General features: G+C 46.0%; 1 protein-coding gene across 1 annotated transcript in view; it reads right to left on the bottom strand.

The window, feature by feature from the left end:
• The window catches only part of ormdl3 (ORMDL sphingolipid biosynthesis regulator 3), a 199,607-nt gene that overhangs the window by 28,953 nt on the left and 150,079 nt on the right, over positions 1–20,575 (bottom strand). Inside the window, exon 7 of the transcript XR_005071893.1 lies at positions 17,495–17,572. The gene's annotated coding sequence lies outside the window, so the exon portion shown is untranslated. The remainder of the gene's footprint in view (positions 1–17,494; positions 17,573–20,575) is intronic.

Here is a 20,575-nt window from a genome sequence, read left to right as displayed (position 1 = left end):
ATGTATTTATGTAGCCGAAAATCCTGCATACAGTCTAATCCCCTCAACAAAGACTATTTAGGACATGAGTGGATATACTAAGATTCCACATTAGGCACATTCTCCATGCATGAAAACCATCTGGCAGCAAGAGCCCGGCAACATAAAAATGTAAATATTACTGTTGGAAATTGTACAAATCTTAAAGTCTGTACAATCCTGCAGATGAAGAGCATCCCTAATGCTAGATATCATTACGCAACAGTTAGAAATTATTTATTCCAGCACCAAAAAAAAAAAACCCAACAGAAAACAAGGAGAAGATTCAGACCCAAGCATGGTGACTCATAATCACGGGCCCTCGAGGCTTTCTCTGCGACTAAACAAGCAGTCTAAATAGATAACCTAGATAGCGCACCGCGTCCTCTCATCTGTCACGCTCAAACACACGGCAGCACATGATCACGCGAGGTAACACAGGAGACAGGCTGGCTACGCTGCCGCTCGCTAACACAGCCAGACATGCATGACCGCTGTCAGATGGGAAACATTAAAATAACATGGGACCTTAGGGGACCGGGAAAGAGGATTGGAGCCATCCTGCCTTCCCTCGCTATCGGTCCCTCAGCACCGGGAAGAACATGTGTGTGTCCCCTCAGCAACCTCTATACGCTGCAGCTAATCACATTGTATGTGGCTATATAATTACCTCACTCATTAGTCAAAACCCAAGGGTTATCTGTATTAACTGCCAGGGTGTTGTGAAGAACGTGCACATGTGGCTGTTGTGTCTTTGTTTAATTAATTGCGTTTTGAATGGGCTGCCGTTCGCTGCCCGTCACCTAATAGCCGGGCAGGATAATAAATACGAGGTCGTTCGATACATTTATAAAAGTCAACAGCAAAATAGGTTAATTACTGCAGGGGGGGGGAGTGATGCATCAGCCGGCTCTGTGTGCTCTCCGTTCATGTGACCTCAGACAACACGTTCGAGAAATCAAGTAGAAAAACGTAAACACGAAAAATTAGATTACATGTGCAGCCCATAGGGGGCTGATTTGTTTCTGTGTCCACATGACTGAGCAGGTAAGTAAGCTTGCAAAACATCTGTAAGGTCACACTGGGAGTTATTATGGGCATTTCTATATACAAGATACAATCAGAAAACATACACATCCCTCTACATTTTCCTATAATATAGTTTTATGAAAGTTTTTGAGACTTATGCTACGTTTCTGCAGTTCTAGGTTCTAAAATCATTTTTGTATTTGTCTCTATACTTCTACTTAAAGGCACACTATGTGAGAATTAGCCACCTGAAAGACGGTGGAAGCATATAAACAGAGTAACTGCCAACTGCTGCTAACTGTAGCTGCCGTCGGGTATCTAGCTCAGCTGGCAGTGCAGCTAGCAGCCTGGGACTGAGAGCCCGGAGCACCGCGGGGGGGAGCACTGGTGCTGTTTACACCGCCGGCACAGGAGCTCCTGACCGCTGGGAGGAGAAGGTGTTGAGGCCCTGGATGGAGGGAACGCTCCCACGCACTGCACCTTCAATTTGCATGAAATGTATATAATCGAAATTAGTCTTTAGCCACCAGCTAAAGCCAAACAACAACGGATTACACAATGAAATGAATGACAATAATGTGGTTTTGTCCTTGCACAGCCCCTGACCTGACGTGTCTCCCACCTGTCACAGATCCATGTGGGGCTGCTAGAGTGCTGAGAGAGTCCCATAAACCCCCAGCGCTCATATACACATTCCTCACATGCTGTAGATACTGTACACACCCTGCACTCTATAGCATATACAGCACAAGTGCCACCACATTAACACATGCTGGGGTGTGCCCAGATAATAAAGTCGAACCTGTGCTCTGTAGTCTTTTGTGTATCTTTAGATAAGTTTCTTGTATTTTTTTTTTTCAAATAGCTGGATTGTGAATGTCACTTTTGTTCCTGAAAGAGTTTCGATAGCAACAAAAGTACAGCATACAGCAGCCGACCGCTTCCTCTAATCTTTACGTGCTTTTATCTCATCTATACGCCCCGAACAGGCCCGACAGTGGTAAAGAAGCAAACCAGGGGCTCTTGGATCACATATTTTCTGGTTTTCCCTCTCCTGTCTCTTTCTTGGTTGACATATTGGACCCAAGTGGTCGTCGTAAGTTTTTCAGGGCCTTTTGAACCCTGCTGGTAAAAGCCCGAGAAAAGATTCCCACCCTTCTTCTCAACAGCACAAATGTTTTAACCCCCTCTTCAGTTGGGTCACTTACGATCAGTGAAGCGTCGACCACTTCCCAACATGTGAAGCTAATGGAGGATGTGGATTCTGGCTCAGCCCATGAGGGACTATAACAAACCGGTCGTAATCCACTAAAAGACTAACACTGATGTACTGGAAATCAGAGCGCAGGTATTAATGTTTACTTCCTAAAACTGCTCGAGCATCACTGATTTTTTTTTTTCCTGCTCCGCTCAAAAGTTTGGACGAAGTTCTACAACGCTGACAGCGAAGCGAAGGCATGGCGGTTCTGTTTGTGTGTGTGTGTGTGTGTGTAACAGCTTCGGTTAACTGAACATCCTGTCGGGCCCGAGGCTGTATGAGCTGATTTAAAAACCACTGCTATTGATCTCAAGACCCGTCTGCCAAAATGTCTCCTGCAAGCGTCCACACTCGCTTACAAAACACACCGGCTCCTTTACGATCTGTGCTGCGGAGAAAATAAAGAAAATTAGGTGTGAACCGGACGAGGAGGAAGGGGAGAAAAAAAAAAAAAAAAAGAGAGAGAGAAGAGCGCGAGAGCAGGCAAAAGACAAATAAAAAAGGAAGAAGAGAGGGAACAGAAATGTATCCACACTGGATGTAGCCTTTTGAGCCATTAAAGCTGAGCCATTAAATCAATTTCCTCTAATCTGGACAGGGCCGTCCCAGAGCAGGAAATGCCAACCAGTAAGCTTCTCGAGGGAGAAGCAGCCATTGTGCAGCACAAACTGAAGATCTGATTTAATAACATGGCTTTTTTTTCCCTCTTCACTGCTGGAGGGACGGTGCCCCGATCGGCTCATTCATTCCTCTGTTCACTAATTTGATCCACCTCGGCGTTTCTTCACCAACACCTCCCATCACAGGACTCCACAGCAACAACACACACCTCATTACCGAGAATAAGGTCCGCCTGATTAAAGCGCTAATCGAATCAATACAGAACTGACGCGGGTCTGACAGGGAGCGGGATCGCAGCATGATTTGTGCAACACATAATCTCGTCTGTGTTGTGTTTTAATGTGAACAAAAAGTCGATCAATAGAGAGAAACACGTTCAACTTGCTAAAAAGAACTTTCTATTTTCTGATTGAATATCAATTCCAGCATAATAATATCAATTTTCTTTTATTGAAGTATTTGAGCTTTAATTTGCCATTATTTAGCGTTCAAACAACACATCACTGCTGCAGCACCCTCTGTCAGAACGCACCTGTCTCTTTAAGGCCCATCTCCTGAGAAAGCCAAGCTGATTGGTCAGCTCTCACAGCCCTGAGCAGGGGCAGCCTACTGTGTTTCCACAACTTCACAGAAGTCCTGACAGCTCATAATACAGATACTAGACATAATTAATCATTAACAAAAAGGAAGGAAATCTATGTGCAGCATTAGTTTAGTATCAGAATCTCTTTCATATCCAGGCAAAAAAACCCAAAAACTGAAATATCCCTAACGAATGAATATTGAATTGGACTGAATTGAAGAAAAAATCTGTAAAAAGATTCTAATCGCCATGTAAACCGGAACATGAGATGATTTGGGAAATCGGCGGTGATGTATAATCTTTTTGCAGGAAACGTTTTTGACAGGAAGAGCAGATGTAGAGCTTCACCTCGTGAGCCACCCGGGAGGAAAAAAACCGCTGTGTTTGTGTCGATGAAGCAGCGGTCTGAAGATGCCAGAGAGAAGAGAAACAACAGGAGAGTTCTTACTCTAGTTTAGACATCACCGCTGGCAGCACATCACGAGTCTGTTTGATGCCGAGCCATTGTTTTGATCTGATTCGAGTGGCCTCACAGAGCGTGTGAGGTGAGGAGAGACGAGGGAGAATAGTTAAAGTATCAGATGATTTTATGACAATGTGGAAGTGGATCCTTTGAATTAATCTGACATGGAAGTTTTTCTGTCTTTACCCCCCGAGGCACGAGGAGGCTTTTCACTTCATGAAACTCCCATCAGCTGTGCGTATATATCACACACACCCTCCTGCTCGCGCTGTTGTTCTGTAACGCTTTTGTTATACTGTTTTACTCCACAATGCCAGAGTGCGATTATGCGTCATCTCCAGCAGTAGTGTCACATTATTTGTGCGGGATGATAAAGCCTTATGTCATTCAATCCTCTCTCTCGGGATAACTGAGTACGCTGTGTGTGTGTGTGTGTGTGTGTGTGTGTGTGTGTGTGTGTGTGTGTGTGTGTGTGAAGGGAATATGCCTTTATCCTGTGCCGGTCCATTAGCTGACAATGGGAGAGTACAGGAGGGGGGATATCGCCACAGAGACATTTGTTCAGTGTGTGACAATGTGCAGCTGTGAAAGGTGAGACTAAATCTCTCCACCAACCGCCCACGCAGATGCGTTCCTGTTCCTCTTCTTTCCCTTCTTCTCCGCCTGTGCAACGTGTTTCTACAGAGCGAGCTCTCCAACGCCTCTTTCCATCGTCACGAGCATCGCGTCATCTCCCTGCAGCCGTGACTGAGACAATAGTACCGGCTGAACTGCAGAGGCTGCACTCCGCCACTAAACAGCTCCGTCTCTTCCACCCCTTGTTCGTTATCCTTTCAGTTCCCCCGGTCGCCGCAACAGCAGCACATGTTCCAAACCACAACTTCCTGTTGGAGCCGCGAGCTGATTGGGCGAGAGCGGTACATACCCCCGACACACCCACCCTGAAATGCTTACTGAGGTTCCTGGCACCGGTTCCCTGGCCTTCTCTGCACTGGGCAATTAAGAGGTTTGCGTCTCTGTTCTGTATCTGTACACCCGCCCACACATGCACACACACACACACACATACAAACATCCCCTGATAGATTAAGGATAATACACACACACACACACACACACACTACTGCTGGAGTCAGTGCATAAGCAAATGTCAGACCTGGGCTGTGCTGCGAGGAGGAGGACAGCTGCCAGCAGTGACTCGCTGTGTCAAAACACATCGCTCACACCTCCTCACTGTGGTTTTATTCCACCGCTACTTCACTGATAGGCTCTCAGTAAAACACTTCACCCGGAGAGGTGCTAAATGGAAGAGAAAAATGGGCAGATGGGACGAGAGAGAGCGGCAAATTTAACAAAAGACGCCTTTCTAGTCCTGAGCAGTGTTTTCATACTTTCTGTGGCTTCTCTGAGACCCAGCCCTTCGAACCACACACTCAGCCCTCAGCGGGAGCTTCAACACGGACCACCTATAAGCGCTTTCCGCACCGCTTAGCCGCTGATGTACGACTGTGGATGTAAGATTGAATGACGGCGGGCACAGAAAAGAGGGCAGAGATAGTAAAAAGAAATATTTCCTAATGATGTGCTAAAATTAGAGAAAAGTGGTGGTTTTGGAAGTGGAGATCCAGTTCGTTCTGCTCAGCTGTCTTTTATACGGGGCTGGTATTAAATTAAGGAAATGTAAAACTGCAGCTTTATACGACGGGTAAACATTAACGGCACATGGCTCGCACATTGTCCGGGGGGAATACCAGCTCTCAGTCCTTCTGGCTGTCTAAACTTACACACCAAACAACATTAAAGCTGGAGTTGAATCCAAGAAAAATGAATAAAACCGTATTTAAAACAAATTCCCCTGCATGAAGAAAAAATCTTGTCGTTAAAAAGATCATAAAGACGGGTCTCAAATGTGCGGCGTGTCTTGGCAGCCTCCTTGTGGGAAGGAACACAATAGCCGTTGAAGCTGCTAATAGCTCAGCACGTTTGTTTTCTTTGCATTTTAAGAGCTGCTTGATGGAGGTTAAAGTTTAAGGCTATAATGCACAGAGCGGACCTCCAGGTCCCGCTGCTGGGTAATGACCCTAATCTTTTTCCGAGCAGGAGCTGCCCCAGAGGTGGTAATGCATTTCCCCCGAGTCAGCGAGAGCGTATGGGTGGCAGAGCAGCGGAGAGCAGGACTACAGCGTAACACAGTGGCAGGGCCATCATCGATTATGGTAATTAACTGAGAGGAAACGTGGCTCGCTCCTTCTGCAGCGCTGCAGAGGAGAAATGAAGGAGAGGGGAGGGCAGGAAACAGGAGTGGGGGGGGCGGCTGTGACGGGAAAACATAAAAAGGTAAATGAACAGAGAGGAGAGAAGACGGTGAGGAAGAGATGTGGGAGTTAATGTAAGATGTGCCGATGGATAGGCGAGTCGAGAGGGTGCAATCGTTGTCGTTTCACACATTTATGGTTTCCAGTCTGCAATTATACAAACCTGTGATCTGCAGCCTACATGCTGCATCTGCATGCTACTATGCTCACAGGAAAAATATACTTGTGTTGAGAAGATATACAGATAGGACAGTAAACATGCACACCATCTAAATTTAGCATCGTAGCATGCAAATGTTTGCAATTTAGCACCAAACACGAAGGAGCGCTGGAGAACTTCATACGTTGACCTGATGATGGCGGTAATGAAAAGCTATAACTGTTAATCCTCGTCGGGACGTGAATTCACTTTTGTCTGATTGCTGATAAAATAAAATAATTTTTAAAATGTGTTACTTTGGCTTCAGACTCTCACTTGATGTCCAGCCCACAACACGCCTGTGGGGAGCTGGGAGACGGTCAATCCCTGATCACGACACATCCTGTTGGGAAAATGAACGTCTGCACAAAATCTGGTACAGATCTATTCTGCAGATGTCGAGACAGTAAACAAGCTAAATGTTTTTACGTCGATATAAAACTAGATAGAAATCATAGGATTATCATAGTCTCAATGGTTCAGGCCCTGGGGGAACATGGACGTGTGTGCAAAACGTCAATCCATCCATTAGCTGTCGAGCTATTTCAATCTGGAACAGGGTGGTGGAATGATCAGCTGACAGACCAGTGTCCTTTCTAGTGCAAGCATGCTAACTGAATTATATCACGTAGCTCGTCGCTAAAATTCACAGGGCAGTAGCAGGGTCATGGTCAAAGCCTGGAGACTGTGGCACCTCGTGGAGACAAACTACGAAGCTACACATGCACAACTTCTGCCGCTACACACCCGACTCGGATTCCATATTTCACCCACATCGTGAAGTATGCGGCTCGCTGCTCGTGCCAAGCAATGTTGCAGACTCACAGGAATTTAACAAGTCTGAAGGACACTTATTCACCACTTTTTCTTCAAGACCGCATTTCAGGACCTCGTTTTATTTCAGTAACTCACAAGCTGCCAAGGCTGGAAGAGAATAAAGAAAGGAGGAGAAATGGATGAAGAGGAGGAGGAGGGGGAGCCAAGGCCCGGCGGCTCACTGCATAAAACCAGTCTCTGGGGTAGTGTGTGTGTGTGTGTGTGTGTTTGTGAGCTTGTGTGTGTGTGTGTGTGTGTGCACGCCCATAATGGGGGTAATTAGCTGATCAAACAGATAGACAGTGAAGCAGACTCGTGCTGTGGGTGGGCTCTAATAATCCAGATCATTAGGTAAGAGTGTATGTGGTTTATATGTGGCTTGTATGAATGTGTCTGAGTCTGTGCAGAGTGAGTCTGTGAACTTCTGCTGCTAAGCTGCAGCAGCACTGCTGGATACGAACACTAATCAGGTCTGTGAGAGGTTTTTTTTTTTTTCTAAAATGTTTTACTGGACAAGAAGGAAAGAAGAAAAAAGCTTTTCCCACAAGAATCTAAAAACGTCTGGCCTGAGAGCGGAGAGGGAACGTGCACATTTTTCAAATACACCTCATTTCTTCTACTGTAGACAGAGTCATTACATCATGCCGCCTCTCACTGTTACGGACCGCTAGTTTGTCAAAAAGACCCAAAATTATGAAAGCAGAGCAGACTGAGGAAACCTGAGGGGAACAGTGACCCTGATCTGAGCCCAGACAGGAGCCTTTGTTTAATCACATTCCCGCCCGGATCATCAGCAAGGTTGATTAAAAAATACCACAAGGTACAGAACACGTGCATCAGATGAAACAAACTCATATATAAATCCTCTTCACGTCTGCTCTCTTTTATATTTCCCTGTTAGCTGCTTTAAAGAGACGATATGTAAGAATTCAGCGTCAAAACAACTGCGTCTTTGTTGAGCTGCGCACTCAAGTTTTCCAAAACGTTTGCAACAAAATCAAAACCCGGAAAAGTCTGTACATGTACTCACGGTTTCATGTCCATGTACGAGAGGGAAGTCAGCCAACGAGACTAAACGTCCTCTTCATCAAGTCACTTCACACCGCTGTTATTTTAGAAATACTGTACTCTCTTCTTTTTCAGACCAATAATCATGACACAAAAACTATAAAACGTCACGAGGTATCAACCTTATTGATTCTTCATTAATTAGGTTTTCTTCTCAACATCACACTGATCTTATATCCTCAAATGTCTCCACACTCCGAACATGCCCAGAGATTTAAGTCGTCCATAACATCGTAACGGAAACAGAAGTAATGATGTCGTCTCTAAAACTTTTTATTTATACTCGTGTCGTCTCCCAAAGTTCAGATCGGCGTCTCTGACTCTCGCTGTGTCAGAACTTTACAGTGCAGAAAATCATATTTCTCAGCCTTGGCTCCAGCTTCACGCCCGTCCTGTGGGGACGACCAGACGCGGACCTGCGAACCAAATCAGGCCCCAACTGCTAGTTAAAGAAAACCAGGCTCTAACTTATATAACTGTCCCAGACCAGGAGGAAACCTCCGCCTCCCGCTGGATCCCACTGTGAGGGATAAAAGTCCTCTCAACACGTTTCATCTGTCCCATAGCTGCCACATCCTTCCACTGACGTTTACGAGCTGACTGACGGGACAATGGACAGACCGCCGCTTGTGTCCGCCCGTGGCCGTTTGATCGGCCAAATGCCACCCTGTTCGCGCTCTGATGTCATCAGCGGAGGCCGAGGCCGGGTGAAATACTGTACAAACAGAGCGGAAAACACATGTTGACACATGTGAAACAAACCTTCGCTCTCTGGTCTCTAGCAGAGGGAGAGCGACCTGAAACATGATTTGGCAGCGGAACAAGGATTTCTCTATGCCGCTGCCCCCAAAAAATATGTGTTTTTTTTTTACACACATAATATTTGTTCCTGACAACGCAGATGCCATTTTAGGATAAAATACAGTGTGTGAATATTTACATTCTGTCATAACTGAAGTCCTGGGGGATTGTAAATTGTAAAAGGAACACACACATACACGCACACACAGGCTAAAACGCTGACACACGAGCACATTTAGCGCCTGCACACACAGCAAACAGTCAGTGTGTTTTTGGGTCGTCTCCAAGCGCGTTGCCCATTATGAGCGAGGCGCCTTCGCTGAACAGCATCACTGTGCTTTCTGTTTGTGAAGCGAGACGATGGCGAGCACGTGAGGAGGAGCGCGACGAGCCAATGGATGAGCGAGGGAGACGATGTGCACGAGTCATTACACCCGCAACACAGGCACAGCAGGAGAGACAGAGGACGGGAGGCTTATTTGTTCACGTTCATTACACGATGTGATTGCACGCAGAGTGATATTTGTGATGATAGCCCGGGCCTCTGACCACAAAAGGGTTTTGTACAGAAGAGCAAAAACAAATCAAACAATAATTACAGCTGCAGAGATGATCGGCGAGGATTCTGGCAGAAGATCGATGCACGTGCTCTTGTGTTGATGCGCGATGCAACAATGGACCTCTGGATATTCTACGTTTTCTTCGATTGTCAACAAATCCAATGAAAGGACTAAAAAAAAAAAAAAAAAAAAAACACAATGAATTGATCCGACTAACAAGTATTGTGTGTATCAAAGCCTGTTATTGCTTCCTCCTCTGTGCCAGAGTTCTATTGTCGTCCAAAAAACGATTAAAAACACATCAGAGCGGCCGGCAGGTTTCCTCATCACCATGAGCGCTCGCTCGCACACTGTAGTTTATTTTGACTCCGACCCACAACCCACTCAGTGCTGCTGCTGTAAATACACACTGGAGAACCGCATGGGTATTAATGTGTGGCTGGAAATAGTCCCTGACAAATCTGCTACAAACTACCAGTTGATTTAGGGAAGAAAACCCACATCTTAATAAAAAGTTAAAGTAAATATACAGTATTTTGACCCGTTTTTTAAAGGAGTTTTATGTCCTCAGCAGGGGCCGATGTGCTCAACGTGCCACAGACAGAGTGGAGCTGTGGGAAAGTACTGAGAGGTGGAGGTGGACTGTATTCAGTCTTTTATGTGATTTGTAGGGAGAGGAGAGGAGAGGAGAGGAGAGGAGAGGAGAGGAGAGGAAAGGAAAGGAAAGGAAAGGAAAGGAAAGGAAAGGAAAGGAGAGGAAAGGAAAGGAAAGGAAAGGAGAGGAAAGGAAAGGAAAGGAAAGGAAAATATTTTTCACAGATGACACAGCTGGCTTGCTGGTGGCCTGCAGCTGCATTTCCAGAAGGTAACTCTGACAGTGCTAGAGATGTTTCAAAGATCCTCTATTGATTTAAGAAGAGTGTTTAGTTTACTGCAGCAGTAAAAAGCCTGACCATGAGCCTGGATACACTTACTGTATATACACTGACCTGAAGCCAGAGGGAGGAGCGCTGCAGCTAAGGCACCACTGTTAGCGGCTAACATAGCAGCTCATTAATGCTGACCGGGTCTCAGAATAGAAGGCAGAAAGACCCCCGGCAAAAAAAAAAAAGCATCTGCAGGCAGCCAGGAGGGGAGCTGACATCCACAAATACAAATAAAAATGCCACAGGAAAATGAATGAGTCGGGTATTTAGCCACCACAAAACTCACTTGTGTATGACAGCTGCAAACACCCACACTCACTCCAAAACATCAGCAGCAGCAGTGAAGTGCGGCGGTCAGCTGCGGCGGTCGGCACTGTGTACTCTGCGCTAATGTATTCAATCTCTCGTTAAGCGTACGCCTGTCAGGGTGAAAGTGAGAGAGAGAGAAGAAAATGGCTCTCTTCAGCGACTGTGAGCGGGCAGGTCGACCACACAGAACACACTCTTCCCCTCTGAGCTGCTGGCAAACAGCCCCCAGAGCGATGGAGGAACCACTGATCAATGAGCTGTGGGACAGGGTGGCAGCACACAGCTAGTTAGGGCGGCTGATAATGCTCCGACAGAGAGTGAGAGGAAAAGACAAGTGTGTGTGTGTGTGTGTGTGTGTGTGTGTGTGTGTGTGTGTGTGTGGTTGCTACAGGCAGGAGGAGTGACGGTTCAAACACACAACACTGCACTGCTGCTGATAGCAACAAGACGCCCTGCCTGCCTTTGATTACGGGTTGTTTTTTGTTTTTTTCTTCTTCTTCTTCTTCTTCAGGTCTGTGGCGCATCACCCTGTGTGAGTCTTTCTGCAGCTCACTGTTCATTTCGATAACGACTTACATTTCATTTGCAGCCTTTTATTTGGTCCTTTCAAACCTCCCATATTGTAGAAAGTGAGATTTCCTGTCTGCTTTCTATTATAAAGCAGGTTCAGGTGCAACATTTTAACAAAACTAACCCTTTAAATAAGCCGTCAGGACGTACGCAAGGTTGTGATGTCACAACTACACGGTCAATCAATCCTCAACGTACAGCCCAGAAACACGGTGGGCGGTGCCTGCTCAGGCCTGTGAGAGCTGACCAATCGGAGCAGTGAAAGTGTCCTTAAAGAGGACAGTATGAGAAACACAGTCATGTGAGAAGAGGAGAGAGGCGAGACTCGAGGTAAGAACGTGATGATGATATCTCACCCGAGACGATATCTGTTAAAGTTGAGCCGGTCATGCAAAGTGCTAGACTGTTCCCAGGATGCCTCAGGTGGGCAGATTTTACCCTGAACAGAACTCACCTGTCATAGTTTTCCCTCCAGCGGTCATTAAAGTCCAGTCTGTGAGCGCCATCATGGAATAAAAGCCGGTTCGCAGTGTGACCGTCCTCCGAGTTTACGTTTTCCTTCCTCTCCAGGTATCACTGTTTTGTGTCAACACGTATGCACACCTGAGGAGATGTTTACTGTCACACTACACGCTCAGATCTCTTAAGGACACCGCAGGGTCTCGAGGTAGAAGCACTGTAGTCGTTACACACAACGAGACACATGATGTGAGGGGAGGTATGTGTACACGTGCATGAACACCACCTGTGGAGCAGCCGACTGCAGATGGAAAAGTACCTTAAGTTCAGTGAATATATAATGGGCTCCGGCCATGCCGCATTCCTCCCTACACAGCAGTTCAGCGAGCGCACACATGAACAACAGCAGCAGAGATAAAAACCTGAGTGGCTCGATGTCACACTGCCTGTACATTTGCAGGGGTTACGTCGGCAATTTGCTCCATTGTCGGTAACAGCACATCCGGCTTTTTAGCTGATAAGAAAACATAAGAAAAGCACAATAGAGATTAAGTATAATTTCCCACGAGCAAATAGGCAGATTATTTCTTTTGCTCGAGCGTGAAATGTGTTGTTTCAGCGCTGTGTGGAGCCCCAGGGGCAGTATTTACTGACAGCTGCACAACCAAAACAGGTGACAGTCTAAAGTATTTGTCTATGGATTTAAAAAATGTGAATGGCTTTGGTTTCAAAGGGTGAAAATAATTAAATCACAGCGGCTACAACCATTATAATAAACGCTGTCGGGCATGTTTAATTTTAAAGATCGGGTTATTTCATTGTCATGAATCTGTTGATAACTATCTTGATTAATCAGATAGCTGGCTGGTCAGAATAGGTGAAAAATGGTCGATCAGTGTTCTCCCAAAAGCTAAATTAGACTCAAATGTCTGTTCTGTGGTACTGTGGGAATCTCTCTTGGGTTCTGTCGGGTCGTGCCAGGGGCGGCTGGCTCAGGTTTGAGAGCTGTCGTTGAAACTAAGCTGACAACGCCGCCAAAGATCCTCGATTAATTTAACAGGTCAGCGTACAGCGTCACTGAAGGCTGGCATTATTTTGTTGAACTCTGCAATTTTTATTTTTGGAGAAAATTACTTGAACTTTAAAACCTTTAAAACGTTCCTGTAGATACGACCAAGATGTCAAAACAAATCAAATCATGAACTTAACATCAAATGTATCGATTGTATTTTACTAATTATAGCGTTTTATTTATGTGGTTTAGTCGAGTTCCTCAGTTCTTGATCATTTTTTTGTCCACAGCCTCACACATATTTAGTTTTGCTGTCATACTTAAGAAGCAAGAAAATATTCACATTTAAGAAGCTAGAATCTGAGGATTTTTGTCTGTTTTTCCTCAAAAATATTCCTTAAACTGATGAATCCATTATCTAAATAGTCGGCGATCCAGTTAATGCTTTAGACTCTCGCTTGTTTTTGCACGCCGACTCGCTCCGACTCACACGAACGCGAGTTGACACACAGCAGACGTGACAAATAAAATCCACTGACAAACATTAAAAAACAGCCTGACAAAGGGGCCACTGTTCTGTGTAGATTATGTTAAGACTTTGGACTCGGGTGTGGACAGTGACTGACACCTAAGGTTGCCAAAAGAACTGAACCGGGCGAGCGGTAAGTCACTGGATTGTGATGGCGACCGGGACAAATCTGCAGAGGGATTAGTCGTACTCGGTGTCCCACGCTGCAAATTAATTCAGAAGGGCTTGAATTCAGTGCGTCTACAATGCCTCCAAGATTATCTTTATTTTTTCTCATGTATGTCAAAAGAGTGCAGGGATGGAATGTAATAGATTACACTCACAGATTATAAATCACATTGTTTTTTCCAAATTGGCTGCTGCTGCTGACATGACCGACTCTGCGGCTCCGACTTTAACTGTGCCATGAAACATACTATATATATACACACACACACACACACACACACACACACACACGGCTGCGTATAACATGCACCCACTAAAAAAAGTGCATGCTACACAGTTTGCACATGTGTGTACGAGGTGTGTGCATGCGTGTGTGTGTGTGTGTGTGTGTGTGTGCTGCAGCAGCTCTGTCAGCAGCGGGCCTGTAGCACCAGGTGAGATTTATGAGGTGTTAAGAATGTTTGCCTCCAGCCCACTGATGGGAGACCGATCCCACCTCCGCACCCCGCCCCGGCTCCTAGTTAAGGACACACAAAAGGGACCCACAGATGCACAATCGCATGAACACACAGCTGCCTACGAGCACATCAACCCCTGAACCCAGAAGTGTGAGCCCGAGGTCTGCACAACCCCCATCCCCGGCTCTGAAAGACTCACTTCCTGCAGCTAAACACACCTTCTAAAATATCCAGCTCCGCCGCCTCCCCTCCACCACTTCTCCTTCCCTGACAATGACATCCTTCTTTTGTGGATGAATCGAGCATGTTCCGGCCTTCATCCAACCAAAGAGCACGGAGATGCCGTCTTGCAGGGAAACCACTCTGATAGAAAAGCTCGACTTGAAAGTGGCTGGAAAAGGTCGCGTCGGGAGCCGGTGAGAGGGGAGCATGTTTCACAGCTTTTACAAGCTTCACCAACACAAAGGCCTCTCGCTTTAATGGCCGACACTGAAGACGCTCTCGTACGGAGTTGCACAGAGACGTGTGGGAGTGGAGCTTCTTCCTTCAAAAGAGCACACAAACCTGAGAAATACCCGATACCAATTATTTGGATTAGCTTGATAAATGCTCCTCATCGCTGATTTGTCTAAAGCCATGCACCAATGAATCTGCCATGTGAGAGCTGGTTGAGCACCTTGTTTAATTATGTTATCTTACTGAATTCCTTACAGTCATTCGCCTATTTGGGCCGTCTCTTACAACAGGAGCAACAAAAAATCCAGATTGCAGATACAATGATTAGAATTTCTAAGCTGTCAAATCGATTATCTAACAAATCAGTGAAACCTGACACTCATTATGTAGCGTGCAACAGACATGCAACAATCAATAAACTTATACGTGTCAGAGGTCAGGGGTCAACACGCTGGAGGTCAAATATTTACAATAGTATTCAGGTGATTCTTCAGAAGCTCCCCCTCCACTGGAAGATACCAAATCCGATGTGCACGTGCTGCATCGATCCCGACACTAACAACCAAGGCGGGGCTGCGACAACGATGACAGCTCAATTCTACTCCGAAGGAATGACACTATTGATTGATGAGACCCGCTGATCAGACTCTCTCAGGCCTTCAGCGCTCCGTTACCCTGAAACAATCACTTGTAGCCGAAGCAGCAATCAAACAGGCTCGCTTCAGCATCACCATCAGTTCCCATAAGTCGCAGTTCAATCTGCGACTGACACCGGTCCCCCTCCGGTCCAGAAGGAGCTCTCCACCATTAAAACCTTTCTCACCGAGCATCTGTCCAAACAGCTCTGGGGGGGGGGTTACTCCGTCTCACTCCACCCGAGCTGCTGTGCATTATCTCCCTCTGCTGCTTCCCTAATGCTGCAGGGACTTAGGGCAGGATTAAACCACAATTATGCACTTCCCCATTCACTCCAGCTGTGCCGTATGAGAGGAGAGGAGAGGAGAGGAGAGGAGAGGAGAGGAGAGGAGAGGAGAGGAGAGGAGAGGAGAGGAGAGGAGAGGAGAGGAGGATACAGGACTATGGGAGGCACAATTTGTTTGTGCGGAGTCACAGAAACAAAACAGATTTCTCCGCCATCATGATTATCTCAATTTCCTGTCGTGTAGACCGACACAGAGAAAAACTCCTCTTACTTACAGTCAGGTTTGTCATTAATAACCATTAAGACATCAGTGTTTCCCACGCAGAGTACTCAGGTGGGTTATACGAGCGGCTGCAGAGGTATATTTGTGCCGACCTGTTTTACAATTGTGTGCTTTTCATTACTTTTCCGCCAGAGAGAACGACAACTGCTGCCTGCTGACATTTGCACAGTGGAAACACTCGCGAGTTATAGGTAATTATGAGAAATGTGAGCAACCAGCAACAAAAGGAACTCCTGCAAGAACAAAACTGAATTCAATTAATGTCGACTAAAAATGGAAAACTGGAACTGCTCCACATGCACCTTCTTATTCATCAGAAGAAGTGACAGTGTAGCCGACGTGTTTGCATCACTTATGCAATAACTAAATACAGTTTTACTGATAGAAAACGGATATTGAGACAAGGCTGCATTCACCACAAAACCGCTGAATATATTAAATAAAAAGGAAAGCGTGCACAGACACGGATCACTCTCTCAGTTGCTCTTCTTTTAGTTTCCACCAAATCCCGAGGGGGAATTTTTGGGTTAGAATTGCTAAATGCTCCGCTATGTTCACTATCTGGTCCTCGAGCTGATACTGTGCAGAGATTATCTCAATCACAATGTGGCTATTAACTGCAATATCCAAAAGTGCAGGAAGCTGCATTCCTTTGATAACAATAACATGTATATAACTTGAAGTGCCGTGGTGCTGCAGATGTCCTCGCTGACAAATTTTGTTCTCCAGATGTGAGAAAGCTCGTCACATCATCTGGATCATTTGGGATTCCACCACAACTAATCATGTATCACATCCCATCTGACACATCTGTCAAAATAATCACAATGTGATTATATTTTTCATGCGACTGTACAGCCCTAGATTTTTAGATATAACGTGCTAAAAAAAAAAAAAAAAAAAAAAAAGACGACTTCATGCTGCGGCTGTGAATGTCCCACTGAGAGCAGTGAGAGTGAGCCAGCACAGTAAAGCTGTGGGTTGGGCAGTGAGACAATGAACTGAAACTGGCTATAAAGCCTCGTAAAGCCGCCGGGATGTACTGTACTTTTATACAAATATTGATTATAGTCACTTTATTGTGCCGGCCGTGGATTGTAACATCCCCTGGTCCATGTTCCTTGTGTTTCTCGTCATCTTCCTCGACATTCAATTCTCCAATAACAGAATAAAAACATCACCTGTATTGAGCCTGGCAGGCAAATCAGAGGGCAAAGACAGGCAGTGGACAGACAAAAGCCCTGCGAGCATACAGGAATGACTCAAGGTGACCCTGATGAGCGTGTCAACATATACATGAGCTTCTAACGGGGACAGCTGGACCGCAGGTGACGGCGTGTTCCTGAAGTAGATCAAACTAAACCTCAGAGAATTTGGAAAGCGAGGGGGGGGGAAACATGTCGCTCCTGTGTCCGGTGGGACTGGCATCGTTCGCCTGGACGCTGAAGCTTCCTGGTTTGTAAGAACTGTGAGGGCGGGATGTGACAAATCGCCGTGTGTAATTAGTGAATGAACACAGTCGGACAAGATAAAGATAACAGATCGCCAAGTCAAACAAGCGCAGATTCCCAACAGGCCCGGCTCGCTCAGTCCGCGATGTGCAAACACACGACGCGCTTAAACATACATGCGCTAAAACACACGGGGAGAGATGGGCAGAACGCAACCTACCAGTCATACTGTGTGTTTGTGTGCGGTTAATGATTTCCCCCCGGCCTCCTGCGTTGTGTGGTCCGCCTCGTCTCCGCCCTGGAAGAAAAATAAAAAGAGGATTGTTAAAAGGTGGGGGGGGGCGAGCAGCTGAGAAGGAGGGCAGAGGGAGGAGGAAGGGAGGGATACAGCATATAGAAAACAAACAAGGCCATACAGTACAAAGGCCAGCGAGGACACACACCTCCTCCTCCTCCTCTTCCTCCTCCTCCTCCTCCTCCTCCTCTTCCTCCTCCTCCCTCGCATGAAATCTCCCAGTTTCCCTCTCTGTCCTCGCGCTCACTTTTCCCCCTCTGTTTCTTCTCTTGACTTCAATCTCTTAATCTTTCCTTTATCGCTCCACTTCTTCTCAGACTTGATTTTGTTCTTAACTCATACTCATATTTTTCTAGTCTTTACTTCCCTTCTTCTGTTCCATCCCTCGCTCCTCTCTGTGAAAAAAAAAATCCTGACTCTGGCCTCAGAAAGCCTCGGCCTGTTTACCTCACGAGGCGGACATGAAAGCCAAACACTGGTTGGCGGGCCTGCGTCACAGTCATGCTATAATGGGCGCGGAAACATCCTCCTACAGCTAGCGTTACTGGTTTTAATGTCAGCGTTGGAACTGGAGACTCTGGCGGGGCCAGCAGACGTTAGCACGCGTGCTACGGACGTCTGCTACCTTTAGGGTCAGACTTTGATGTTTACCAACCTCGTCATCTCAGATAAGGAGCCGCGGCAGCACTGCTGTGTCGAGAACATCAGCTGCGATCTGCCGGCCTTCCATGTGGGTAAACAAGGGGCTCATAACATTTTGGTAAATCTAATTATTAACTATTTTTCTGAGAGTGAAACGTTGCATCCCTGTGTAGAGTATGTAGCTGAATCGATTCCTTGAAAACATCCATCATATCCTTTTTTTGCTCACGTTGTTCACAGCTTTCAACTCAGAATAATTCAACCTCTACTGTTTCGGAAAAAGACATCTTTTGTGAACGCAGCATCATCCAAACTGTTCACTCGGCGGTGTCAACGAGAGACAACGCTAAACGGTGGTCATTCATTTTCAAAAGTCTGAGGCGTGAAAACAAGAGCTGACAGCGAGCAGAGCGAAACGGAGCGCTGGCTGGAAGATTTCAGTGACTTGGCGACGGCAGAACATTCAGCAGAACTTTATGATACGTGAGTCGCAATTCGGTGCGAGGGGAGGATGTGTCACTGTGTGTTTCTCTGCTGACACTTCTTTCACTTTAGTCCCTTTGTGTCGCTTCTTATCAGTCGCAAAGTGAAGATCTGATTATTGCTACACGGGCTGCAGCTCACAACACAACACAACACAACACAACACAACACAACACAACACAACACAACACAACACAACACAACACGTCTGTTATCTGGTGAGGTCGCAGGCATTTTATCCTTTTTGGTTTGTGTCTAAACAAAAAAAAAACAAAAAAAACCCCACGTACAGTTCTGCTCGCAGGCATCAGTCAGCTGCAGGCTGGCCACAACAGACGGCTAATTGCCGCATGACAGACAGAAACAAACAGACGAGTGGAGGAAGGTGAGAGATTGATCGAGAGAAAACACCCAGAAATGTGAGAAAATCTGTGAGAGTGAGAAAGATGAAGGTAAGAAAGACACCTAGACCGGAGAGAGGGCTCTGAGACAGGAAGGGAAAGAGGAAGCAACGTATGTCTTTACGGTCCCATCGGACAGGAAGTGCCTGAAGTACTACGTGCCTGTGTGTGTGTGTGTGTGTCTCACTTGTGTATGTGGATGTGAAATTAGGAAGTGTCTGCGTCTTGTGTTGCGGTATTTGTTCTCATGTAATGAAGCATGTCAGACATGCTTCTGAAATGTTTATTCCTTTAATGAGCCCATATTTTTGCTCATTTTCAGGCTCATACTTTAATTTTATGTGTCGCTTTTTTTCACCAACAATATTTGTGCGACTGTATAGTTGTGACAATCTCAGGGAAGTCTTAGCGACTTATTAGAGGGCACAGTTTCTGATTATGAGCTTGACCCTCGGAGCTGCTTTATTATTAAAAAGTACGTTAGGTGGTGGTCACTAAATGGACCTTGATTTTTCCGGCCTTTTATTTACTAGGTGATTAAAAAACAGGAAATCCTTCCAGCTCGTTTTATCCACAACCAGATTTTAAATCAAAGGTTAAGTCATAACCCAGCGCACTCACTTTTCTTCTGGAGCTTTCAAAGAGGATAACCTTATCTGCTTATTAGATCTCATTTTGACTAATACAAATCCGACCTCAAGAGTAATTTGATAGCTTTTTAATTTACTCTTCGGAGCTTCCAAGCTGATTAAGCTCCAGAATTAAATTTTCCTCCCTAACTGCTTCATTTCCACGGTCAAGTATGAACGTTGCGATCAACTTCCTCAAGTAATAATCCAGAAAATGCGCTGCATCCTGACATAAACTGAAACCCTGATTTAAACTCACTTATACTGTGATGAAGAACTCTGTTCGTCCACTCCCAGCGTGCACACTGATGGCATGCGTGGAAAATGTGATGAAAAAAGACAAGTATGGGTTGAATTTAACATGCGACATGAGGGGAATTCCCCCTCAGTCTGAACATAAAGATCTATTTCATGCAGACATGCTGTGGACAGGAGAGGACCGTGAGACGGATGGATAGCTTGATGGATAGAAGTGCAAGTGGAGCCTCCAAACATGACTAATTATGCTAATAGATGAGGCCAAAGGTCAAATACTGAGTTTACACAAGGGATCTCCGGGTTTGCAGATGCAGTCAGACAGTGGACTCCCACTGACGACCAGTGAGACAGATTATCTGTGCAGTGTTCGGCCGTTTGAGAATAAAAATAGCATTATGGGTCACATGTGCCAGATCAGCTCGCTGAAGACAACGCGTTACGATGGGAGGTCAACTGTTTAACCCTTCGCGCTGGCAGTCTGTGACGGGGGGGTCGACTCAATCCTCTATCCTCCCACACCGCGGAGCGACAGAAGATGATGGATGGCAAAACAGAAACAAAGCGAGCCAGGGGGGGACGGGGGGGGACGGGGC

Source organism: Acanthopagrus latus, chromosome 20, assembly GCF_904848185.1.
Source record: "Acanthopagrus latus isolate v.2019 chromosome 20, fAcaLat1.1, whole genome shotgun sequence".
In the NCBI taxonomy this organism is placed as follows: Eukaryota; Metazoa; Chordata; class Actinopteri; order Spariformes; family Sparidae; genus Acanthopagrus; species Acanthopagrus latus.
This window is presented reverse-complemented; position numbering and strand designations above follow the sequence as displayed.